Here is a 27,905-nt window from a genome sequence, read left to right on the forward strand (position 1 = left end):
TCACCCGTGCCCCCGAATCTCATCACAAAGAAGGTATACACTACAGTTGTCCTGATGATCGAACCAGCCCGCGTTCTTTGCACTGAACGCAGTAATGGTCAAGTCCTCCCCTACTCGGGGGCACGGTTGGCCCAGTCGTCTAAGGCGCCGCGATTCGCTGTGGAGAGTTGCGTCCCTTGCGCACGCCAGAAACCTATGATTGTGGGTTCGAATCCCGGTTCGCCCCAGTTATGTTTCTAGGTTTGTCAGCACCATACCCGTGCTCGTGGGTTTCACCGAAGTGGTAAACGTCTTAGACCTGCATCACTTCGGGCTTTCCTCCCACATTAAGCTGACACGCCGTGATATAACTGGAATACTGTTAAAAGCGGCGTTAAAACCCAACTCACTCACTCACTCACTCCTCCCCTACTCAGACGTATTACCGCCTGAATGCAGAGTTATAACTCTAACGCACATTTTATAAGTACTGAAAAATGTACGTTGTGAGAATTGCTGTCGCGCAGCATTGGGTCTACCTCTGACTATATACAATTACATAGAGATGAATGTTAAAGTTCATATTTGAGGGAGACCGCCTCCGTGGTCTAATGGTAGAGCGTCCACCCGGAGAGCGGAAGGTCCGGGGTTTGATCCCCGGCCGCCTCATACCAAAAGACGTTAAAAGATGGTACTTGTTGTTACCCTGTCTGGCGCTCGGCATTAAGGGGCTCAAACGGCTCGGAGTCAGTATACTGTATCTGAGTGGGGTATTCATGTTAAACATGGGGTATCTCAGTGGGCTAGCACTATAAATCGGTGTGCCACACACACACAAGTGCATGCACGTCGCTTTATATGTGCAATAATCTTGGACACGACGTTAAACCCCATTTCACTACCACACATATTTGAGGGTGTAAAACTAATTGGAAGTCTCACATTGGATGAAAAACATGCCGCAGAGTGTTGTCTGAACTATTGTTATGCCTGAAAAACTGCAAATTTGGCCACTTTTAATCGTACACCGATTAAAGTACTGTGCGATGTAAATGTTTATTTGCCAGTATTATGAAAGCTATAACTGCCTAATGTCTAAAGGACATAATGAATAATTAAGTGGATTAGTAAGCTTGTGTATAACTTTACATATTCTTTACGGATCATTCGCAGGAAAGTAACCAACTGATTTTTCATTAATCCCCTACTGAGACGTCGTGCAAATGTTTCTGGAAATCAGTCACGCAGGTGTCTTGTTTAATACGGGTTAAGAGTGGGGTCGTCTCTAAAGCAAAGAGTAAATAACTCAATATAAGGTTACCAAATCCTGTGCGATTCTGACAATATCGTGATCATGCGATTATAAATCACCATCAAGTAGTGACGAGATCAGGGGTTCGCGAAAAGGTGAGCGTAGTCTGCCGCACAGCATTCGTCACCACTCGCCCCTTTCAGTACCCTGCAAGAAGTCTCGTCCCCCTATCGATGAATGTTATGTGCGAAAATACGCCAAACCAATCAGAATGCGCATATGATTTCAAGTTCTTCGTCAAAGAATTCCTCAGAAACAATTTTGATTTTACATATGCCTTGCATTTAAAAATATACCCAAGACACAGTTAAATGTGATCAATCATACTGTATAATTCCGCGTGTCCAGATGTGCTTTAAATTGCATCTGAAATATATATATAATATATGGGGAATGTATATGTGAACCATTACGCAACGAGTTGAACCCGGTCGCAAAATGGCCATGAGAGGGGCACGAGTCGCTATTCGGCTTGTCCCGGAATAACACAAGTTGGTCAAAATGTGCCCCACAGGTGCAACCGTCACAAACACATGCAAAGGCAAAAAAAAAAAAACACGGTAAAACGTGGTACAAGTCATAATAGGGAATTGCAGCGGACATCCTTTTTGTCACAGATGCGTCAAATTTAGAAATGTACTCCACATGTCTAACATATCAATTTTTGAAAGCTTTGCTGGTGTAACCTTGATCAAACACCTTCTGGGCAAGAGTTGTATGACGCTCTTTGAAATCTTGGTAGAAGGAGTATGTTAAATTGTAACTCAAAAGTTGTGAAATGTAGACACCCAGGACTGGAGCTGCAGGACTGTAGCTTGACATGAAGGGAAATGTGATTATTTTGAAGTTGAAGTCATCCCTCTTGTGAAGAGTGTTTTGTCAATGAATATTTATGCAGAGATCTAAATATGAAACAGATGAAGTGGTCTCACTGGTCTCCTTTATTTCTAGCTCAGATGGGTAAATCAGTGGAAAGGAATTGGCTATTTGGTGGTTTTTAAACGGTATCAGATCATCGATATACCTGTAACTTTTGTTAAACTTCTTGGCCAAATTATCTTGTTTCGACTTTTCCAAGCCGAGCGGGAGCACGGGTGGCCCAGTCGTCTAAGGCGCCGCAATTCGCTGTGCAGAGTTGCGTCCCTTGGGCACGCCAGAAACCTATGATTGTGGGTTCGAATCCCTGTTCGTCCCGATTATGTTTCTAGGTTTGTCAGCACCATACCCGTGCTCGTGGGTTTCATCGAAGTTATAAACGTCCGAGACCTGCATCACTTCGGGCTTTCCTCCCACATTAAGCTGACACGCCGTGATATAACTGGAATAGTGTGAAAAGCGGTGTTAAACCCAACTCACTCACTCACTCCAAGCCGAGCAGTAATTATGCTTCATATGCATAAAGAAAAGGATCAGAAAGAAGGGGAGCGCAATTGGTGCCCATGGGGATGCCTACTTCTTACCTATATGTCTTAATGGGCGGTCGGATAGCGTTCGGTCCTCACGCCGAAGACGCGGGTTCGATTCCCGACAATGTGGGAACAATGTGTGGAGCCCATCTCTGGTGTCCCCCGACGTGATATTGCTTGAATATTGCTAAAAGCGGTGTAAAACCATACTCACTCACTAAATGTCTTACCCCCATGCTACCAAGCATGTTTAAAACACAATCTCTTATATAGAATAGAAAATAAATTTTCATAATATACAGAATAATCTAGAAAATGGGAATACGTTAAGTAGCGATGCTGCTGAAAGAATATCACTGTCAGATAGAAATCAGTGAGTGTCAGTATTTCAATCAGTGAGGTTGTGTCAACTCGCATCTTTGTGTTTATTTGTTTGTTGTTTAACATCGTACTCAGCAATATTCCAGCTATATGACGACGGTCTGTACATATTCCAGTCTGGTCCAGACAATCCAGTGATTGACATCATGCGCATCGAGCTACGTAATTGGGATATGCAATGACATGGATCAACCAAGTCAGCGAGCCTGACCGATCCCGTTAGTAGTAGTAGTAGTAGTAGTAGTAGTAGTATGTTGTCGTAGTCGCTACAGTTTAATTATTGTAGAAGTACCATATGACACAAGCACATTAGAGGTCTAAACCAGACGTCTATATGACAATTTGACTTTAAAAAAAACGTTCAGTGGATTAATTACTAAAGGATACCCACTGAGATTAAGTGAAAATAATTATACCCACTGAGATTAAGTGACAATAATTTGGGCCAACGGGTCGACGTCCTGCGAATACTCTCCACGCGAGGGGGTTCTGTCTTTGCTGGCCAAATAGGGACGGCGCCTATTTGTTCACGCTGTAAATTGACACCAGTCTTAGTTGTTATATAAACATATATGAGTTAGCATTTTCACGTGTGAGCATGTGTATTGCGCAAGTGGACTTTGCTTCCCTGCACGGAGTCTCTGTCAGGTGTTTAGAGTGTTGCTAGTGTGAGAATACCTTACACGAGTTCTCTCGGAGCGCGGCTGTTTGACAACCAGTCTGAATTATTATTATTTAGGTCGTTGTGTTGACAGTTTGAACGGGAAAAGCAGGTCAGAGTGGCTGGAGATGATTTTCACAAACCCCGCCCAGCTTGTGTCACCTTTGAAACAACTAAACTCCCGAGCCAAGAAAGTGTACACTTAAAAGTTGGATTTGACCCCTAAATATTAAAGGTTACAAGAGTGAAAACAGTCGCTGAAACAATGCAAACTTAAGGTCCAAAACACAGCTATGATACCATCTGTTAACCATTTCATGTTGTTTCGTTTCAGCCACCATTAAACATGGATGCATATTTTCTTTTGCCCGGAAGTTTATATATGCATTTACAGATCACATGCCTGAATAATAAGAAAGGGTGACTGTGCACGTGAATTTCGTTTCTAATAATCTAAAGATAACTACAACATCACATGTGTCATGCCCGGCCAGTATATGTAAGTATAGCTTTACACAAAGAAAAATATACTCTTTCTGGACTCCGTGGTTTTAGAATGAGTACCGAACAACATATACACAAGAGTGTACTGGTATAAGCACAAACATTTCCTAAAAAACAAGGCGCCCAAAATGAAACTGCACGTGCATAACGCCTATTATACAGCGTTCTCTGACTTGATACACTATTCCCGAAGTAATAATCACTAGTAGAAAACTCGATGGAACTTCTTTTAAACAATGACACCAGGGTATTTGATGCCGATAACATTTTGATTATTATCCGACACCCTTGTTAAGTATCAATGGAAAATCTGAAATTTATCAAGGTAATAAGTTACCCTTGCCATCGCTAAGTATCGTTTAGAATCTGCAAATGCCAAACCTACTACTTATGCACTATTGGGGAATTCGTAGGTCGAATGCATAGTGGCTCTATTTATGAATGATCAAGATAGAGTCAAGCTGACAGAAGTGATATTTCATGCTTTATTGTCGGTGGCAGAATATTTACCAGCTGGCCACTCGATAAGAGATGAGAGTTTGTTGTTTAACGCCACTCTAAGAAATATTCCAGCTATATATATAAATAGTCGAGTCTGGACCAGACATTCCAGTGATTAATATCATGAGCATCGATCCACGCAATTGGCATCAACCAAGTCAGTGAGCCTGACCACCCGATCCCGTTGGTCGCCTCTTACGACAAGCATAGTCGCCTTTTACAGCAAGCATGGGTTGCTGAAAACCAATGCTATCCCGGATCTTGACGGATCCTAGATGAGAGTTTGAAACAAATAGAAAACATTCCCTTGGGCCAGCTGGCCAAACATTTTTATCTGATCAAGACCATTGGCTGGGATAATAGATAGCTACTTAGGAGTATGTTGTTGTTGGTGGTGGTTTGTTGTTTAACGCCGCACTCAGCAGTATACCAGCTATATGACGGCGGTCTGTAAATAATCGAGTCTGGACCAGACAATCCAGTGATTAATATCATGAGCATCGATCCACGCAATTGGGATCGATGACATGCATCAACCAAGTCAGCGAGCCTGACCACCCGATCCCGTTAGTCGCCTCTTACGACACGCATGCAATTAATTGTTCTTATTATAATAGTTATGTCATGCGTGTTTTGTATAACATAGTAATGAAACCCTGGCTAGCCAAATGGAAAAGAGGTAAGCGGATTGACTTGGTGACGACTGACTTTGGGATGGTGTCAGTTGATACTGAAAGCAAAGATCACGCCCACTGCGGAACACTACCCTTTGCACCGTTCATGACCATGCACGGGAAACATGGGCCTGCTCGACGATGGACCAACCCTCTGTTGTGTGAAACCCACACCCGACATCAGATGCTGTAACACAGCACGGACAATAGAGGACACCTGACCCAGGGCGTGGTGAACCACTCCATTACGACAACGCTCATGGTGTCAGTCACTGGATTGTCTGGTCCAGACTCGATTATTTACAGATCGCCGTCATATAGCTGGAATATTGCTGAGTGCGGTGTTAAACAACAAACAAACAATTACGAAGAACAGGTCAGTGGCCATGTTAGAATGGTGGACCAATCGCTAAGATAAACTCCATGTGTTGTTAAGGAACCGTTGTGGTTTCCATCAGAACTAAGGGCCTTTCGGTAACTACATAAGCATTTGGACATGTTGCCATATTTAATTCACTGCAGATTGATGCACACGGACTGTTATTAATACGGTACGCATGAACATTCGTCAACCGTACGAAGGGGGTGATGTATGAATATGCATGGATCTAAATACTTTTGTGCGATAACAAAATGATACCCTATAACACTATACACGTTGCTGAAGATTGATGTACAGAATTATTACTCACATGTAGTATTTTCTGTGAGTATTGAGTAATTGTTGAATCGATGGATTCTCCTTGACCATAATCTATGTAGTAATGTTGTGATAGGTGATGGAAGTTGTTTAATGATTTACCGTGTCAATGGAGTGGTAGAATAGAAAATTGGTGATGACATTTTTTGGTTGAGGAAAGGGCGAATGCAACACTATTTGTCATGGGAGTCTCCAAACTATGGCCATCTACATTGTTTAGTCGTCGGACATAGTTGGAGGGCCATAGAAACAGGGTCAGTTACTAATCTTAAAAAACAGTTACAGCTGGAACGACCTATCATGACATGTGCACCCCGAGATGTGTCCATCCATTAGACTTCTTCACACTGAGGGATGTCCAGATAAATAGAATGGCGGTCAGTCAGGAATCTTAAAACAAGTTACACATCCTACAACTTATCATGACTTGTACATCCCCGGACATCCCCGAGCATCCCCGAGCACCCCCTAACATCCCCGACAACCCCCGAGCGCCCCCGAGCACCGCCGAGCTATGTTTACCCAATTAGAAATATCCAGCTCATTAGAATTGGTCGGTCATCTGCCTTTAAAAGCTGACAGGATATTCAAGCAAGCCAGGGACAAGGACGGACGAACACTGACCAGCCAGTCCAGACCATCAGCAGCTCAAGTGTTACTTCGCCCCCTTCCTCCGTCTGTATGATTGATAGCCTGGTTGTACCCATTCTTTGTCACGACCTCGACTTTTTATTTCATTACGTCTGTACCACTGATTCTGTCAAATTTATTGTCTTTCTCTCTTGCTACATTTGACATAGCCCGTGGGGGGTACTGCCATACAATCCCGACCATCTGTAAGACATTCCAGAATGTTTTAGTTCAGTTTTCAAACGTTTAATCTGAAATGTCGTTAAAATAGTTTTCAAAGCAAAGTCTGGATTGGAAGTGGTCATTTTAAAACCAGTGCCGTAAAGTTCGAGAAAACTGCTTTCTGATTCGCTAATGTCCATTTCTTGTTACTCATTTTATTGGTCTTTCAAAGTTCGCGAAAGGTCGTTCTGACGTGTCCCTTAATGGGATGTCCTCAGATCTTTGTTTAGCGATAGGGAGAACTAAGATCTGGTTTTAATGAGATTGATATAGATAACTGTGAAGTCTTAATAAAACACCACCTATGCCCTTTGGGATTTAGCATTTTCATTTTCAGTCAAAAGAAATGACAAACAGATGCAATATATACTTGACTGAGGTTTCGCTTTTAGAACACACTTAGGCCCCTGTGTGTACATTGGAACACGTCCCTGTGAATATCCGGGTTAGAATATATAAGGTCTTCTGCAAATAATGCTTGCCTTTAAAGGAGATTCTGCTTGTCGTAATTAAGAGGCGACTAACGGGATCGGATGGTCAGGCTCGCTGACTTGGTTCATGCAAGTCATTGTATCCCAATTGCGTAGATCGATGCTCGTGATATCAATCACTGGATTGTCTTGTCCAGACTCGATTATTTACATACCGCCGTCGTATTGCTGAGTGCGGCGTAAACAACAAATAAACAAACAAAACAAACATCGGAACACACATAAATGGATGTGTGTTTATCGAAAAGAATAACCATAGTGTCTCAAGGCACCCGATCCAGGAAATATTACCTCCTACTAGCACAGAGTTGTTAGCAACTATGACCTGCTACTAGTAGGTACAAAGACGGTCTCTACGTCTCTGGAGACTAACATTTACTGCTACTACTAGCTAACAGTAACAATTAAATAGCATAACCATATTAGGATGTATGTTCACAGGGGCGCATTTCACGCCATATTGGAACATACAGTGTCGATCACAGCATTCGGCAGATGGTAGGATGTCTGTCATCATTTTGTTGTTGTTTTTATCTCCGGTCTAGACAGACTAGACTTAGATTTAGTATCTTCATACAGTATATGTATTTTATACATCACCTAATTACAATTTTAACAACCAGTAGATAGATCAAAAGATATATATATAGTAATCCGGTCTTAATAGAAGATCGTTACGGTTTTCATTCATACATGCCATTGTATGAGTATTTGTTTGATAGAACTACACATATTTATAAGAACTGATCATTACAAAATATATTGGCAAACAAGGTTAAAATTTGTCTTTGGAAAAATCGTCCCGAAGTGGTCAGAAAGAGTTATCCCCCTTGGCCGGCATAGCAATCGGTTTTTGATCAAACATTTATCGGTTAGATCTTGCTTTTTGTTTATCTGTTCTTACTTGTTCGTTGGTCATAATGTTATCTAGTCTTTGTGCAAACATAATTTACAGTCTACAACCATTCACTATGGTACTTTTTATTTTCAGATACTGAGATGGAGAACGTCAACGTGCCCGCTGACCCTGCACATGACGCATGTTTGTATTCTATGTCTGTAGGCCCAGGATGAGTGTAGGACTAACATGGATATATCATATCGGGGAAGCATCAAATCTCATCTAGATTATTAGTGTTAATCGTAGATTAAACGAGACTTACCTGTAAGTTGAAGGTTGATATAGATTATATGAAATAATCACAAGTAGGAGGGATCACGTGAGATAGCGAGAGCGAACCAGGCGTCAGACTTTAAAGCGTTTGAAACCCTGTAAATAGCAGGGTGGGTAACTGTATCAGTTCGGGAGGGCACGTGATCCCTCCTACTTGTGATTATTTCATATAATCTATATCAACCTTCAACTTACAGGTAAGTCTCGTTTAATCTACAATTATATTTCAACCAATCACGACGTAGATCGTGATCACGTGAGATGTTTAAAGCACAGGTGTTTCAAACAAAGAACAAATGCTGAATATAAGCTGACAGCTAGTTTAATTATGATATGCAAATATGAACAAATGAAACGTCCAAATTGGCAATCTCAAACAACAACTTGCAAGTCTATGTACTTCTACTTCCAAGTCCTTGGAATGTGACGAGTCTCCATGATTATATGTTTAATAGTTCAGCTGTTGTCGAGGATGGCCAATGTGAACGTATTGTCAGTCACTGGTTTGTTGTAGAACTTGGAGAAAGTCGCAGAACTACTCCATCCTGCCGTTTTCAGTATAGTCTGAAGCGGCACAGAATGTCGTAACGCGGCACTAGTCGACGCCATTCTTGTACTGTGTGGCGTGAACGTATTCATGTCTATGCCACTCAACTGAAGCACCTGCTTGATCCAGCGTGACACGGCATCTTTACTCACAGCCTTATGCGGCTGTGTGTAGCTAATGAAAAGCTGATTCTCACCGTTCCGCATTGGAGCTGTTCTGACAAGGTATTCCTGTAATACCCTAACGATACACAGACTACTGGTCGGCGTGTATGCCGGCAAAGTGATCTCCGCCTGGTGCGACCCAGGTCTCGACTGTTTGATCAGGGGTTATGGGCCGGGAAGGCGAAAATCAATCCCTCAGAGTTAGAAATTACGTTCGCCTTCCCGGTCATCACAAAAATTCTTATTATGGCTGATGATCGCCTTCCCGGTACTTGTTAATTACAAAGAAAACACCAATGAAATGAGGACACTATTTAATCTGGACAACAAAGTCAATATATAACAGAATACAAGAGGGAACATATGCTCTTGAAACTCAGCATGAATGGTGTACACTTGGTCGAACAGCTTCGGAGAAGACGAGAAAGTGCCATCTGCATACACAATGTCTGCTTCACACAACAGTTCTAGGTTCTTGTCAGTAGTGAAGATAAGGATAGGGTCTTCGCCTTCTGACATAGGTACCGTATGAAGAAACCTCTCTCCTCCTTGAGTACGGGTCCACTCTCCTTCTAAGTTGACGTGTAGTCTACTTTGAGGCAGGCGTGGAACAGTCTTGTGACGCTGGCGGTAAAGGATAGTCTTCATCGCTGCAAAGGTCGGGATCTAAGCCAGCACACCATCAGGTACAACGTCATGGTTCTTCCTCAGGTTGGCGATCTCATCATCGTAGATCCTGGGTATAGGAGTCACCTCGGTCTTGGTACGATGAACTAGTTTCGATTTGAAGGCATCAACGTGCATGATGAAGGGCTGTTCTACATGGTTGTGTGCCTGTCCTTGTGACTGAAGGACATCATCGGAGGTGATGAGTTTGGCCTTGCACTGGCTGGTGACACACTTCCAATAAGTCTTCTCATCAGTCTTCTTGTTAATACGATACTTATGACCACTGTAGAAAAGATGCTTGCCGCCACGAACAGAGTCGATGAAAATCAAACGTACCTGGGCATTAGCCATCGTTTTGAACGTTAATGATCTTGTTGTTGTTGTTGTTGCATTAGATGTTTAAGAGGTCGCCTTCTGCCTAGGCAATTTCGGCTGACCTGTCCCTCTTTGGGACTCCTGTGTGTGAAAAGGGTTCACATATCTATTGTGATTTCGGTGTTCACATAATTTCTGTTTTTGCATTGATATGATTTCTATTTTCTTATATTGATATGATTTCATTTTTATCCTTGGCTGCTCTGTTTATATACGTTCGAGCAGCTGTCCATCTCTCAGAAATAGAGTTAGTTTGGCCTTCGCTATTGCATCTCTTGGCTTTAGGAGATCTATGACAGATAGCGGATCTAACTGCAATTCTTGTTTTAACCTAGCCCGGGCTGGGGCATGGTCTTGACATTCTAGTAACAGGTGGTCAATGGTTTCAGCCTGATTGCAAGATGAACAAACCTTGTCATAGTGCTTTTTGTGACCAAGTCTGAGGCGTGAGATAGCAGTTTCAATTTTCCTTTCATTTGAGTATGAGTTTGGCTTTTGTTGGACCTTGGGTTGAATTTTGTATAGCCATCTGCCGATCTTACTTGCGTCACATTGGGCTTGCCATCTTTTTGCTATGGAGGCTTTGATTTTGCTTTTTATCTCTAGTTTACTAAAGGGAATAGGCTGTATATCCGCTTTGTCTAGAGCGAGCTTCGCCAGTGAGTCTGCTTTTTCATTTCCATGAATATCTATGTGAGAGGGGATCCAACACAGCTCCACCTGTTGCCCTTGGTCCGATAGTTTTGTATATTCGTATAGAATATTGTTGACTGTGTTTGGCCTGGAGTTTGAGTTTCTCCCACTGATGGCCTGAAGTGCACTTAGCGAGTCTGATAGGACGACTGCCTTTGCTTCCGGGAGTTCCGGTATGAGTTTGAGTGCATGATGAATTGCCTCCAATTCAGCCGTGAATACTGACTGACCATCAGGCAAGCGAACTGAATGTGCTTGGGGTTTGGAGCTGTGGATATGGATCCCGTAACCAGCACTGTTGTTGATAGGATTCTTGGATCCATCAGTGTATATATGGGCCCAGCTGTCCCAGGTAGTTTGAATTTTAGTGATAGCTACTGATCGTAGTAGGGTTGGGTTTTCTCTTTTAGTGACTTCTGATGTTAAAGCAGTGTCAACTTTGGGAGTTTGTAAAGTCCAGGGAGGGTGTAACCCTTTGTAGTGACTTTCTGGAGGCTGAATGTCATCGCAATTGTGACTTCGAATGAGTTCACGTACTAATATCCCAGATGGCTTTAGTGAGGGATTTTTTCGAGCTAGGGCTTCATCTCGAGCGTTTTTGTCTTGCCATATCTTTTTAACCAAAGGGTTTGATGTTCGTCCCCAGAACGATAATATTGCCTGCTCTCTTCTTAGTTTCAATGGGAGTTCTCCCGTTTCTACTTGTAGTGCTTCTAGTGAGGTGCCTGTCGCTGCGCCTGTGGCCAGCATTAGGGCTTTGTATTGTATTCTGTCTAGGCGCCTCAAGACAGTATTTGATGCTGAGTGAAAAGCCTCACAACCATAGTCAATTTTTGATCTGATAAGAGCTTTGTAGAGGTCCAGCTGAGTGTCCCTCGATGTGCCCCAAGATGTGCCTGAAATTGCCCGTAATACGTTCAGGTCTTTTTGACATCTGTTTTCCACATATTCTATATGCTTGCGCCAAGTGAGGTGTTGATCAAGGATAACTCCAAGAAATATTGCAGATTTTTCGAATTTGATAGGTTTGCCTTTTATGGAGACACGGGGTATCATAGCATCTTTTCCCCGGCGTTTGAATAGAACTCAAACCGTTTTTCACTTGAAAGGGTGAATCCCCATTTATTGCACCATTGATCTACTCCGTCCAGGGCTGACTGGAGTTTTTTTCTGATTTGTGAGATATCTCTGTGCTTTACCCATATTGCTCCGTCATCAGCGAACTTAGAAGTTTGGGTAGGAGAGTTGACATGGTCAAAAAGATCATTGATCATGATATTAAACAGGGTTGGGATTATGATGCTGCCTTGTGGTATGCAATTTTTCCAGTGACATAGGATCCGATCGATTGTTCCCTATTTAACTGATAGCGACCTGTCTTGCAGGAAGCTGTCTATGAAGTTTGCCATGTTCCCTTCAACTCTATTTTGTGATAGTTTTGAGAGGAGTCCGTCATGCCATACCATATCGAAGGCTTTGCTGAAGTCCAGAAATACTGCGGCTAGGTATTGTCTGTTTAATTGGGCTTTTTTTATTTCATTTTCCAGTCTTAGAATATGATCTAGACACGAGTGTCCCTTCCTGAAGCCACTTTGGTCAGGTTTTATGTGATTGCCAGTTTCAAGATGATGCATGAGCCTTTTTGTAACCATGGCTTCCATGGCTTTGCACATGTTTGAGGTGAGTGAGATCGGTCGATAAGAGTTTGGTAGGGTTTCTTCTTTCCCTTGCTTTAGCAGCGGGATAACCGCAGCATGTTTCCATGCTTTTGGGACTTCTCCTTTGGACCATATCGTGTTATACAACTCTGTGAGTAAGCCTTTGGTTTGATCAGGTAGGTTTTTCAATATCTCGTAGCTGGTTGTGTCAAGACCAGGTGCTGTGCCGTTTCTATGTTGTATCGCATCATCAAACTATGTCACAGTAAATGGTATATTGTATACCAGATGCTTGCTTTGCGGCCGTTTTGAGATCTTAGGCATAAGCATTTTTTCCTGTTTGAATTCTTCGCTGAAATTTGTGTTGCTGCTGACAGATGAGAAGTGCTCAGCTAGAATGTTGGCCTTTTCTTTGACTGTATGGGCGTTGGCTAACTTGGGAATTTTTGTGGGTTTCCGCTTACCCCTGATTGCGTGTATTTTGCTCCAGACTGTTTTAGCATTTGTTTTCTCATTAAGGGATTTGCAGAAGGTCTGCCATGACTCTTTTTTAGAATCGTCTATGAGTTGTCTTACTTTCGTCCTGGCTGCTCGGACTTGGGCAAAGGCTGATTTATCCCTTTTTGACCTATTTAGGGCTTTCTTTCTCACTCTCCTAGCTTTTGCTATTTCCCTGTTCCACCATGGTACCGGCGTTTTGCCAGTTTTGTGGTCTTTTTTGGGAATTGATTTTTCAGCTGCGGCAATAATTGCTGAGGTGAGATTTTGGCAAAAAAGATCAGGATCATCCGAGACAATTTCTGAGGACTTGAATGATATACATTCCTTCCTGAATTTAGGCCAGTCAGCCTTTGCAAAGTCCCCTGTGGGCTGAGGATCGGGCTGTTCCTCTAATTGTGGTGGGCTACCTATGTAGGTGAGTATAGGAAGGTGATCGCTTCCCCAAGTGTCGTCATGGACTTGCCATTGGCAATGTGAGGCGAGGTGTTTGGTGGCAATTGTAAGATCAATTGAACTCCACGTGTTGTGGACTTGGTCATAACGTGTGTGACTGCCGTTGTTCAGAGTTATGAGATTGTCGTCCTCAACCCATTTCTCTACCATTTTGCCGTATTTGCATGAATCATTTCTGTCTTCCCAAAGAGGGCTGTGGGCATTAAAGTCACCAAGGATTATCCCATTTTTTGCCTACTATTTGAGCTAGTCTTGTTAGCTCTTCCATGTTCGTTTCATGGGTAACCCTGAGATATATGTTAGCTATGCGTAATTCGTTGCCATTTGCCAGTTTTAGGGAGATTACTTGGGTTTCAAGGTTTCCTACGTTTGCTTCAATATTCTTGGAGGTACAGCTGTCGTGGACAAGGGTGATTAGTCCTCCTCCCTTGTTGCCAGGCATAAGTCTTTTTCTGTCTTTTCTATATTGGGTGTACCCAGGTAGTGTGAATTTGGCTTTTTCACTGAGTTTAGTCTCCTGTATTAGAATGACATGAGGCTTGATCACCTTTTTTTTGACGAGTGCAGTCAGTTCATTGCCGTGGCTCTTAAGGCCATTTGCGTTCCACTGTAGTAAAAGCAAGTCCATGATAATTTACAGATGAGCGCTTATTGAGTTTTAGGGCATACCCTATTTAGGAACTGTTTCTTTGTTCCTTTGTATTTCATTATTTTGGAAGCCAGTTTGAGGATGCAGGTGGCTTTGGCTTTGACACTCATTTTTCTCCTTGTAATTTGGATCAATGCCGTTGCAATGAACTCTACAACTTTGTTTGTGTTCTGAGCCTTTTGTTTACCATGAGCTGGTGTTTTCTTTGCCTGACTGATTCGTTTGCTGTGTTCCTCAGTTTGAGGATTAGAAGGCATGGGGTTTGATTGGGGAGCTTGGGTCTTTTTCCCCTTGCGTTTTGCAGTGGCTTTGTGCCTGTGAGCAGGCGGATCAGTGCTCACAGATTCGATTGTGTGCTCAGTGCTCACAGATTCGATTGTTTGCTCAGTAGAGTGATCAGTAGTCGCTTGGGTTTTTTCGACCTCATTGGGTTGAATAGATTTGGATTCAGATTGCTGAGTAGGTATTTTATTTATACGTTTGCTGATGAGCAAGCGTTTAGGACATTTCGGCGCCAAGGATGAATGACCCTCTTTCCTGCAGTTTGTACACCATGTGTTGCAGTTTTCTTTGCAAGAAACTCGGGAACAGTTTTTGCACTTGGGTGGCTGGTTACATGATGTTTTTGTATGTCCATAGAGCATACAGTTTGTGCATTGGGTTGGCCTTTTCCTGTATGGCATGGTTTCTATGTCCTTACCACCTAGATTAAGGTGGCCGGGGACTGACTGTCCAAGTAATGTGAGTATAGCTACTCGTGTGTTGTTTGTGCCCATTGATTTAATCCGGAATGCCGACAGGATTGTAGGTTGGGTGACTTTCTTTTGAGCTTGACAGACAATTTGATAAAGCTCGTCGTCATTAATTTTTTTGTCTAGATGTACCGCACATCTGACATTGCTAAGCCACTTTGGGGTATCCCATTTTAGTTTGATCCCGTTTATGCTTTTGGGCATATCAATTGACTCTGTGAGGTTGTCCCCGACAACAACATACCCTCTTCCACACTTATTTATTCGATTAATATTTTTGTGCTTCAGCTCTTTGGCAATATCTTGAGCTGTTAGGATCTTATTAAGATCTTGGGAGAAGTCTGCGCTAAAGACTACTTTTTCCCATTTGGTTTGTGGTCTTCTATTTTGTTGTGTCTTTGATTCTGATGAGACCATTTTTTTAGGCTGTTTGCGTTTAAGCATGCCTTGAGCCCATAGGGCACTATAATCGATATTTTCTTTGTTTTTAGTTCCTGAGAACGTGAATCTGTCCTGAAAACGGTCAGGGACATTTAGCGCGGCTTGACTATAAGTCAAGTTGGCTGTTTTTTTGGCAGTTTTTCTGGTGACCAGAGTGAAGGGATTCCCTTCATTTGGGTTGGGCTGACCCTTTCGAGAACTGGGCTGGTTCTCTTGAGAGTTGGGCGAACTCTCAACAATTGTAATTTCTGGACATAAGTCCGCCATCTCCATTTCCAAGTTCATATTTGTCAGTCCCAGGGGCCTGGGTGATTGACAACCGTGCAGTTTAAGCTGGTGAGCGAACCGAGCTTGGTAGGCACGGAGGGTTGTGTACAGTACGGGACCTGTGACACAACTGAATGATCTTGTACATATAAAAATCTTATATACTTCTAACTTGGGTTTCAGAACAAAGAGACATCCTACTCACAATTCAAACAACTTTTGCGTTAAAGTCGCATCTTCTCAATACAAGATATAGTAGTAGAGATTAACTGATTCCCGCGTGTTGTTATAGCTTCATCGTTTTTTTACTAGATTACTTAATCTGAGTTCAATGGAAGTTAGTAATCACATTCTCTGAGTTCAATTTTAACAATTTTAGTAGATTATCTCTTTCTTTATTTTTCCGTCTCACGAGTTCAATGGAAGTTAGTAATCACATTCTCTGAGTTCAATTTGTTTTATCTCTTTCTTTATTTTTCCATCTCACGAGTTCAATGGAAGTTAGTAATCACATTCTCTGAGTTCAATTTGTTTTATCTCTTTCTTCACTTTTCCGTCTCACAACACCCCAGTGTCCTCAATGTATAAGTGTCCGTTGTATACATAACGAGGGTACACATCACTGATCTTTTCATTCGCCTTCCCGGTCCCCAGTCCCTTACCCCTCCATTCGCCTTTCCGGTACTACTGGTAAATAGATTTTCGACTTCCCGGGCCGACACCTGATCAGGCTACCAACTCTGAACTTACAACAACTACTGAACAAGCTAATATCTCTAACATCTAATAGATGAACAGTTTGCAGTCTCTGCCCTGACAATAGCGCAATCAAAGTCACAGTTTTAAGTGTCAAATCTTTCAACGACAGTTCCTTCAAAGGCATCAATGTTTTCAGATAACTTAGAACAACACTGGTATCCCACCTCACGGAGTTTCTGGGCAGTGAGGGGCGAGTCTGAAAAACTCCCTTCATGAAGCGGTTAATGAGAGGATGAGATCCAATGGTGACGTTATCTGCTGATGTAACACAGGACAGAGCGGATCTGGCTGTGGTAAGTGCACTGTAACCAAGGTTGTGTAACTCATAGAGTTCCGTCAGAAAATCTAACACCTCGGTCACAGATGGACACAGCGTATCAATTTCCCTTTGATTACAAAACGCAACCCATCTCTTGATGTATGTGGAGTACTGGTCTCTAGTGGATTTGCGCCAGGATTGGAGGATAACACTGGCAGCTCTGTCCGAAACTCCTCTCCGTGTTAGAGATTGCCTGATAAGGGAAACACTGCAAGTTTCATTCTGTCGAGAGAGTGTCTCGCCTCCTTGTTGTGTGGAAGGCGTAGGATCTGAGAGACTGGTGGTAGTATGACGGTAGTATGGTGGATGGATGAGGAGTCTGAGGAGTCTGAGGAGTCGGGAGAACCATGGTTGTGTGGGCCACACTGGGGCCACTAGTAGTCCTCTGGCTTGGTCTTCTTCCACTTTCTTTATCACTGCATTGAGCATGCTGAAAGGCTGGAAAGCGTAGAAGTAAGTATTCCATGCAAACGTAAAAGAGTCAATGGCACATGCATCTGGGTCTGGCTTCCAAGAAGCATATTTCTCAAGTCTAGTATTAAGTCTTGAGGCAAACAAATCTATGTCAGGTTTTCCAAGTACCCTACATATTTCACTGAACACTTCATCAACGATGTACCACTCAGTATTGTCTTTCATTATTCTAGATTCTCGATCCGCAATCACATTGTCTTTACCCGGAACATGGCAAGCACTTAACCACAAGTTTCGCTGCAGACCCCATAGCCAAGCGTATTTCGCACACGGAAGCTGCAAGTAACTCAAGGTAGTTTATATGTTTAACGGTTTCATCACGTGACCACCGGCCGCCGGTGGACTGTTTCCCGCGGGCCCCACCCCACCCGGTGTCTGACGCGTCAGAGGTCAGGGTAATTACCGGAGGTGTGACACTTGGCTTGCTACTTGTACACACATTATCTACCCACCATTGTAGATCAGCCGTTTGATCTGTGGTGACTTCCAATACCTTGTCAAAATTGCCTTTCGCGTTTCGAAGAGCCGTTGTCAAGGCGACGGAAGTTAAGGGGACCTAATCGAACTCCGGGAAAGCACGCTACCATGTAACCAATCACCTCGGCTAGTTCCCGGATCGAACACAACTGTTTCTTGAGTAATGCTTCACAGGCTTGTTTCACGAACTGAGCTTTAGATGGAACTGGAAAACGGTCATTGATGACGAGTTGATTACAAAACCAAGAAAAGTGATTTCCTGTGTAGGTGACAGTACCGATTTTTCAGGGTGTAAAACAAAGCCTAGTTTGGTGAACAAGACAGCAGTTTCCGAAACAAACGTTGAACATTCTTTCTTATCATCACCAACGATGAACGAATCATCAATGTATCCGACATTAGTGTGTCCCCGTGTTCTCAGAAATGAAAACGGCACTCTGAGTAATTTTGTGAAGTATCTAGGAGCACAACTAAGTCCATTTGGCAGAACAGTAAACTGGTATAGCTGACCTTGCCAGAAGAATTTAAGGTATTTCTGATGATTTGGATGAACAGGCACAGTGTAGTAGGCATCTTTCAAATCTATCGATGCCACGTAACAGCCCTTACGCACTAATGAGAGGGCAGTTGTAAGGCTCTCCATCTTGAAATGGACATAGTCTACACTTCCATTTAGTTGCTTCAGATTCAGGATAAGTCTGCATGTCCCGTTTTTCTTAAGTCTAATGAAGATTGTGGATATGTATTAACCATGTTCACGACGTGATGGAACGATAACTCCCTTAGCTAAAAGTTTAGCAATTTCTCCACCTATGATGAAATGTTCTTGGGGTGAGAAGCTAATTTCTTTGGGAATATGCGACTGGACGGGCAACGAAGTAAAGTCTATGTAAGAACCAGTTACAGTCTGCAAGATAAACGGGTCTGAAGATAGTTCTTGCCAGCTCTGAACGTGAAATCGTAGTCTACCCGCAACAAATACATTGTTTGGTATATTGCAAGTGCTCACCTCTCTTGGGGTACCAGTTAGTGCCTCCCCCCTTCGAATTTCCTCTTGTGGAAGGGGCGACTCCTGTCTAAAAAAACCCTTGCTCTCACCGGGTTGCCATGGTTACGGCTGGTTGCATAAGAGGGAGTCTTGTATGCAGTAAACGGCTTGTGGTAGGGCGCCGGGCGCTGCTGACTGTAGGTGAGTTGTTGAGCCAATCTGTTGGTCATACTCATTGACTTGATCGTTTCCGCCAAGTTGTCTCCAAACAGCAGGGTAGACATAGGCGTCTGAGGTGAACACAACTGCTGGAATTGCTTATTGAGATGTGGTCGGATCATTTCCCGTCGGCGGTAGTTTAGCTCTGTGTTCACGTGAGCGAGCAGACTAATGGCATCAGTGGCCTGTTTCGCCAGTTGTTTGATGTCTAATTGCTGCACTGACATTTCCTTGTTCTTAACTTTTAGCAGGTCGCTGGCCAGGTGTAGCAATGGCACAGCTGCCCTAAGGACAGGAGCTTGGAGTTTCTGCATCTTTATGTCATTTGACCGTTCTTGTGATTTGAGCTTAGTCCAGATTTCTGGGTTGACTTTGCTCGTTTTCACCAACTCACAGTTGTGGGGAGACTTGTAAACTGAAAGTTTCTCTTTCAACTTTTCTTCAGGCATTTTCTTGAACATCATATTGTTCATTGCCTCTGCCAACTTTGGTTGTATAGGTGGGCCTAAGAAATCTCCGTTGGTATAATCCTGAAGCGGGGAGTCTAAGAGATCACTACTCTCATCCATTTGCGTGGAGTCATCCGCTGTTCCCAGAGCACCTGCAGCCTCTTCAGCTGCCACCGCGCTAGAGTCGGCATCATCAAAGAGGTCTTCCATGGCGCCGTTCCTGCAATGGTCAGAGAGCTCGTCGCTGGACTCATGGCCCATGGCGCTCCCACCCCTCCCCTCTTTCATCATATGGAGGACGGGTCACAGTTGCACTGGCAAGGCTGAGGGGTGGCGTCTGATTCACAAATGAAGCTATAGTGTCTCCAAGTTTGGAAATAGATGATGTCATACTGGATATCAGCTGCTGAGTGTTCATATTCTGTTGCATGACTTGGGCTAGGAGCCAGTCTTGACTCTCATTAGAGGGTGTAGTCGGAGACTTGCCGTTGGAGGCCTGGTTATCTGCCGAGTTACTAACCTCTTTGGCTTGTTTGGAACTGGATTTGGGTTGTTCCTTAGATGCCAGGGAGCGCTTTTTAGCGCATTGAGGACGTGGCTTTGGACATCCTTCTCCACCTTTAGATGATGAAGCATTCATGTCATCCAAGATTTGGCAACAATGCAGTTACCCGGGCGCAGCCCGAGCTCTACCATCCGCTCAATTACCGCGCTATAGTGCCACCGCTGTCTCGTTATACCGTTACCGTGCCTCACGCTCTGGTCTTTTACGATCCAAAACCCCATTTCGGTCATTAGGGTCAGCTGGCTTTGGGCAAGGGTTAGCCATAAATTCTTACCTTTTTTAAGCGTTAATCCAGTTAATCCGATTGGTCGGTCAACTGCGGGTGTGGTTTCAAGAAAAGATGAATGGGAGAGCGGGCAGTGACGTCACACGCATGCGCAATTCATTGTTTACTGAATTACGCATGCATGTCAATGGGGATTCTAATGACCTGTTAAACGAGCACTGATTACATGTGATAGCGCCTGTGGTCCAGTGGTAGAGCGTCGGCTAATTAACGCATTAATTAGCAGAGCCGGTGAGCCGTCGAAGCGCGTTCGAGCCCTCACAGCGCTAATTGGAACCTTGCAGGAAGAAGACAAGTGTGATTATGCTCTGACAATTCAGTGACTTCGTGCCCTCACAGCGCTAATTGGATCTGAAAAAGTGCGCCCGGTAAAGTGCACTACTCCCAAGATTATTGTGCATCCGGCAAATTTATAGTAAACTATACATGTATCATTGATTACCTCCCTTTGCAACCAATATGTCAAGATATCAGTACCAATGTACTCATTTTTTTATTCCCAGGGTATCCAAGTGGGCTGTGTCCTGCCACATTCAGGAAATTTGAGGTGCAACCCTTGTAGGAAATCAGGTATGTTGTATTCTACACCTATACATGTTGGAAATTTATATTATTATACTAAGGCTAATTTACTGTTGTATAGATTTAGCACAAGCTAAGCACAGGTGCTGTAAACATTTATATTTATGCAGTGCCACCATGATAAAGTCAGGGATAACAATAGAGGAATCATCATACATCAAATTAAATCATGGATGTCATGATATGAAAAAACACATTTGTAGTATTATCGGTACCTCATTATAGTCTTTCCTCACTGGATCATCAGCTGAAACACTGTAATATTACTGAAACACTGTTCTCAGTTGCATTAAGCCAACTCAACCATTCACTATGCAAACTCGCTGACCTGATTATGGCAATTGTGAAAGTATTACTTTCCCTCAGACCTTAGGACATTTATTAAGTTATGAGGTGTGAGTTGGTATACTGTAATCAAACTACAGGCTATCATGAATACAGGAATATCCAATTTGAAGTCAAATGAGCTTATGTCAGGGTGCATTATCTGTCATCTGTCCATAACTAACATGTACACTTTCAAAACCTCCTCTGAATCTACAAGGCCTATGAAACTGAAATCTCAGCAATGATATTCTAAAACATGAGGCCATTTACAAAATATCGCTTTTGCATATTACACAGCCATTTCAGATGTGGCATTATGAAACTTGATATGTGTTATGGGGTTTACATTGGTGTATTTTTTGCTTGATCTGGGAGGAACATCTTAGATATTTACCACTTGATGAGACCCACCAGCGTGGAAATGGTGCTGACAAACCAAGGAAAATAATCATGGTAATTATGGGATTTGAACCCATTGTCATAGATTTCTGGCATATGAAAGGGATGCAGCTTAGTCTCTGAAAATGTAAAATATTGATAGAAACATTTTATATTCATTTTTTGTTTAAAAGTAGACCCAGTGAGATGTGCTGGGCGGAAGGGAAAATAATATGGTTCAAGGACTGTGAGACAGACAGGGATGCAACTCTGCCCAGCAAATTGAGGTGGCTTCTTGGATGACTGTATTACCTGTGCCTTCTATGGCCTTAAAATTTCACATACCTTATGAAGTTTGTTTGTGTTTTCAATATCTTCTCTGAAAATCATATTTTCAATAAGCTGAGATTTTGTGTATTTGATCCCACTAGCATGATGCCAATACAACTTCAAGCTGTCAAGACATGGCAACTATATTGAACATATACTTTTCACCCTTTAGAAAGCCACTTCTGCATTTACGTTATGAAATTTGATATACAGTAATTATTTGTTAAACCCAACAACAGGGTCATATTTTGCAAGTTTTTCTTATATTTGGAACTGCAACATTTTGTCTTCATGCGCTGCTGCAGCAGTCATGATGAATGTGTTCTTTGACTCGTTTCATTACCAATTATTATCCCCCACAACATGTTTTGCGGGGGTATTAAAATGGACATGGTCAGTCCTTGCATTCATACTTCTGTGTAAGATTTTGAAAAAACTTTTACTATTTTCTTCACCAATCATGGTACATGGATAGGCCTAGTGGTGACTTGGTGCCTGTTGATAGTTTTGGATTTTTGTAAAATGTATCTTTTTAGTTTCCATGGCAACAACTTTGACTGAAATAGGAGGGTAGTGATCGTTCTTGGAACATACCTTAAAAATCTACAATATTTCTTCACCAAACTTGACACACAGATCGGTCTAGTGGTGAACTGGTGCCTTTTGATAGTTTAGGATTTTTAAAAAATTAATATTTTTAGATGCCACAACTTTGACTCATACTGAAAATGAGGGTAGTGCTCCTTTCTATGCAGATTAATTTTTTTTAACAATATTTCCTTAACAAGCATGGAACATAGATAGGTCTAGTGTTGAACTGGTGCCTTTTGGTAGTTTAGGATTTTTTTAAAATTGATATTTTTGAGAAGCCACAACTTTGACTCATACTGAAAATGAGGTTAGTGCTCCTTTCTGGGCAGATTAAAAAAAACCTCACAATATTTCCTTAACAAGCATGGAACATAGATAGGTCTAGTGTTGAACTGGTGCCTCTTGATAATTTGGGATATTTAGTTTCCATAGCAAGTATTTAATATCTAGGGGATAATGGTGAATTTGTCTTCTTGCATATACTGTCATCCTTTTAATTGGTCAAGATGCTGTGAGAAAGTCTGTTCTGTAGATAAATAGTTTTGTTTCTTTTGCTTATTTATTATACCCTTGTATTGCCTTTTTGTTGTAATAATATATTCCGTGAAAAAGTACAGGGAAGCTACAGATGCAATTTTAACACCTATACCCAGGGTAGTTTGTTCGAACAGTATTTCTGTCAGTCATGTGAGGGGACAGCCAAAAGGTAATGAAGGGAAAAATGATTACATCAGAGCTACAGATAAGCAGCGTATTTGTGTACAATACCCCCCAAAATTATTTAAACCCAATTACTTTCCATTAACTTGTGTACAGAAACGCATGCATTAAATGAAAAACTCAAATAATTAAAACAGCTCGCGTAAATGCCCAACAAAGCTTTTTCAGCATGCATACAATGGAGCTAATTGCTGAAACACAATTACAAGCTAATTTACTTTCTGAGTCAAACCTATGTATTTAGAACATTATTTCATTTTTTTGAAATCTTAAAATGTTCACTAATTTGGGGAAAGACCCAAGAGAGTGATGAATAGATGAGTGAAAAAAATATTGGTTACCCAATGAAAAATGTAAAAACTGAATTGCTCAAAAAGTTATCTGGAGCTCTGTTACATGAGTCAGTTTAATGGCACCAATACAATGGGCACATCTGGCCTCCATTAGGTTGAATCTGGTAAACTGTGTTTGTGATTTTTTGGGGTGACGACATTGCAGCCATATTGAATGTTATTTTGACCAGGTAATCATGTATCATGGTGTTATTCATTTAACAGGCTGTAATACTATATTTCAATCTCCAATGTGCTATGTTTCAGTGATCATATGTTCCATTTGGTCATGCCATCAGCTTTCACCTTTTTGTGTCCTAATAATGGAATGTACCAGTAAGTGTAATAACCTTGTACCTGCAATATTTCCTATGAATCTTTTTGGAAGTGAAGCTATGATTGGTTATATATGTGTGTTATCATGCACTCCAACAATGGTATAAAATAGATCTACTGTTCTTTTCAGATTTCAGATTCAGATTATCATGCCATGGTCATACCCTTTGCATGCACCCTTGTATCTAGATTACAGGTATACTAACACTGTTTGGATTGTTACGGACATGATCCAAATAATTCAGTCTCAAAAACGTAGTCACAGAATTTGATTCTTAACATTCCCAAAGGGCAACTATATGGAATGTCAGTTTTGTGTGACCTGGCTGATTTGGTGACATTACACCCCAATTACATGGATAGTTGTTAGTGCTATCAACCTCTTGCCTGCCCGCCTGGACCAAGCACCATTAATTTAAGTGGTCATAAACAATTCACTCGTTTTTCTTCATTTGTCAATCATTATTAAATATTCATATCATTTGGTGTATCTGAACATTTGTTACTTATTTCTGCATAATCTTGTTAATCTATTTATGATGACCTTTACCAGTATTTAATTCCCTAAAATTCTGATCAGTTTCAGGCCCATTCAAACGGTTCGTAGTGAGGCATATTTTTGTTAACCTTAGCAATGTTGTCATGGAGAGGTTGATGGATGTTTATTACACTTTTTTAACCTTCATTTGCAAAGGTATTTTTGTAGCTTCCAATTCTGATTTGTTCAACTTTAAGAACGTTCTTCTCAGAAACCAAGGAAACTAAAACTTAATGACACCTGGCATGTGTAGCACCACAATGGGACTCGGATTAAGTTATGTGGTTGGCCCAGTGTTTTATTTTACAATTTGTTCATTCAGTTCTGTGGTGTCATGTGTTGTGTTTATTCTTATGAAGATTTTCATTCTTCGCATACCATGTTCACAGGTTTCACTGTCCAGTTACAAGAAGCCTGGTGTAAATAGCTTGTTTGGTCCAGTTGCACCCAACAAAGGTAACATTGATCACCTCGAAACGTTAAACAAACTGGTTGTAATATAGCATAGACTATTTTTCCAGATAAGACAAATATACAAAATAAAACAAAATTCTTTTTGAATACAAACAACATGGCCTGTTTGTCTGGTGTTTGTCATCCTGACACAACTATTAGCTCACCAAGGTGAGCTTATGCCATACCGTAGGGTCCGTCGTCCGTATGTCAACGATTTTTTCAAAAAACTTCTTCTTTTGACCACAAATTGACAATTAACGAAATTTGACTGTAAGCATCCCTAGGTGGTGAGGATTCAAAATTGTACAAATGGTGGGGCTGACCCCCCAAAGGGCTGGGTGGAGGGGCCAAATAGGAGTAATTTGGCTATATTGCTTTAAACGACTTCCTCTCTGGAACTAAGAGATAGACATCAACCATATTTGGTTGGAATCAATTCTCCAATGGTGGGGATTCAAATTGGAGAAATGGAGGGGCTGAAATTGCATCTTGAAAAACAATTAAGAATGAAAATAAAAAAAGAGAAACTACACTCTCCAAGAAGCTGAAACTTAACTTTGTAGAAATGATGAGGATCACTTGTAGCTTACCGGTACACAAAGCGAAGGTTCAAATAAGCTTATGTCATGGCTGTGTTCATCTATACTAATGGAAAAAAGTAACTGCTGTGTATTAAGTAGTGTAAATGTTATGTTATTGTATATTACAACATAATATTTGGTCTTTTGTCTCATCAATGTTTTATCATAACAAATTCATTGACAAAATCCATTCCTGGTAATTGGAGACGGAGAGACACGCCCCCAAAGAGGGGTGCAACTTGTAGGCGGGCACTATCCTGCTGCAACATGACATTACGTCCCTGCATGTGCACTCATAACAATGATGAGTCGTGTTTTCCCATGAGTTTTGATGCCACCCCATACCATTACAGTTCCACCCCAAAACTGATTATGATAAGTAATGCAAGAGTTGCTAAAACATTCTCCAGTATGCATGAAGACCTTTGCACGACCATCAGAGGTGTTCAGATGAAACCCTCACTCATTTTTGAACAGTGTACTGTCCCTGTTTTTCTTCTGAACCTCAGATGCTGTCTACACCAAGTGTGACTGATAGTCCTGTGTAAGCAAAATTAGGCATATTGCTGAATGTTGGGACCTGATGTTGTGCTCTCTCAACCGGTAACGTACAGTTCTGCCACTAATTCGTCTTAACCCAAGAATTGTCTGATTATTAATGTGGCAGATGATATTTGTGATTCGATGAACATTAAAAATGTTTGGCAACTTCGTTTTGCGCATTTCGTGTTTGCAACATGTCATCAAGCCGTGACAGCATTATTAATTACAGTTGAACAAAAAGAAAAAAGATTTTATTAAACCCAGAGAGCTAAACAATCATTGTTTGCTGTTTACATTATGAAATCGTGTGTAAATACCTTGCTCCCAACGAACATGCAAACACACAAATTATGCGCAGTCCATAAACATTTGCATGCAAATTGTGAATCACGACCTTAAAACTGAGGAGATGTCTTCATCAATATGCATATTGAAAGATGCATTATTTAATTTCAGATTAAACTTAGTTTTGTTCAATCTCATTAAAATCTGATCTTAGTTTTCGCTACCGCTAACCAAAAATCTGAGGACATCCCATTACGGGTCACGTAGGAACGACCTTTCGCGATCATTGACCGACCAATGAAATGACTGAAATCGACATTTGCCAATCAGAAGGTAGCAGCTATCTGAAGCTTTACTGCACTAGTTTCAAACTGGCGACTACGCCTCGAAACATATTTTGACGTATTCTCGATTAAATAAATTTAAAACTGACCAAAAACAACATTCTGGAATGACTTATAGATGGCCTAAATTGTATGGATATAATCATAAAACCTGTAACTGTCGTTCGGAATACCCTCTGTTAAATATTTCGAGGATGCATGATTAGAAAACACATTTGGACTGTCACTTTCAGGATCTGGTAAGTGATGCTCTGATTGGTTGGATGAAAGGTCATGCTGACGTGACCCATAATGGGATGTCCTCAGATCAATTTTTAGCGGTAGCGAGAACTAAGATCTGATTTTAATGAGATTGAGTTTTGTTGGACTTTTTATGAAGAAAAGTTACCTTTTTCTGCTAGTATGTATGTCGTTAACGATTACACTTTCAACATCTCCTCTAGAGCTACAAAGCCTATGAAGCTGAAACTTGGCATGAATCATCCCAGCAATGATGTCAGAATTGTGATTTGATGTTAAGCGTGTCGCTATGTAACAGCAGCGTATAAAATTCCCGGAAGGGCAACTTTGCAAATATTCCTGTCCAGATAAAATGCTTCCCGTCCAGAATTTTCTACACTAATGAACATAAGTAACAAAATGGTGAACATAAGAAAAGTACTGTTGATTGTTAGTTCTCAGAAAATAACAATAAACTGGTGGATTGTCAACTTAGTTACTTTAACTCATTGAAATTCATCAAATTCCAAGTCTGATTGACTGCCTCTATGGTGTACTGGTAGAGTGTCTGCTCGGAGAGCGGAAGGTCAGAAATTTGATCCCTTGAAGCATCATTCCAAAAGACGTTAAAAGATGGTACTTGTTGTTACCCTGTCTTGCTCTCGGTAGTAAGGGCTAAAAGAAGGAATGGTCCACTCGGAGTCAGTATACTGTGTATAAAATTTGTTTTGCAGGTTTTTGTTGAAGTATATATTTTTTCGAAATTCATGTCTGACTGTATCAGTCATCTCCCTCACAAAATGTTAGAAATTTGGTTGTATTTTAAGAACCTTACACTTACATACTTTGAAAATAACAAAATCAGATCAAATTATCATCTGTTATCGGATTTTTCCTTCACACGAATATCCAGATACAAATTATGAGTCTGTGTCCAGAAGCCAGAAATCTTTTACCAAAAAATATATGCATATCAGTTTCTGGATGTGAATTACAAAAAGTA

At 41.5% G+C, this 27,905-nt stretch overlaps 1 pseudogene; it reads left to right on the plus strand.

The window, feature by feature from the left end:
• Positions 1 to 7,892: 7,892 nt before the first annotated feature.
• Positions 7,893 to 24,897, plus strand: LOC139461987 (uncharacterized; annotated as a pseudogene).
• Positions 24,898 to 27,905: the final 3,008 nt, after the last annotated feature.

The sequence above is a fragment of the Haliotis cracherodii genome, unplaced genomic scaffold, assembly GCF_022045235.1.
Source record: "Haliotis cracherodii isolate W230 unplaced genomic scaffold, xgHalCrac1.p SCAF_15, whole genome shotgun sequence".
NCBI lineage: Eukaryota > Metazoa > Mollusca > Gastropoda > Lepetellida > Haliotidae > Haliotis > Haliotis cracherodii.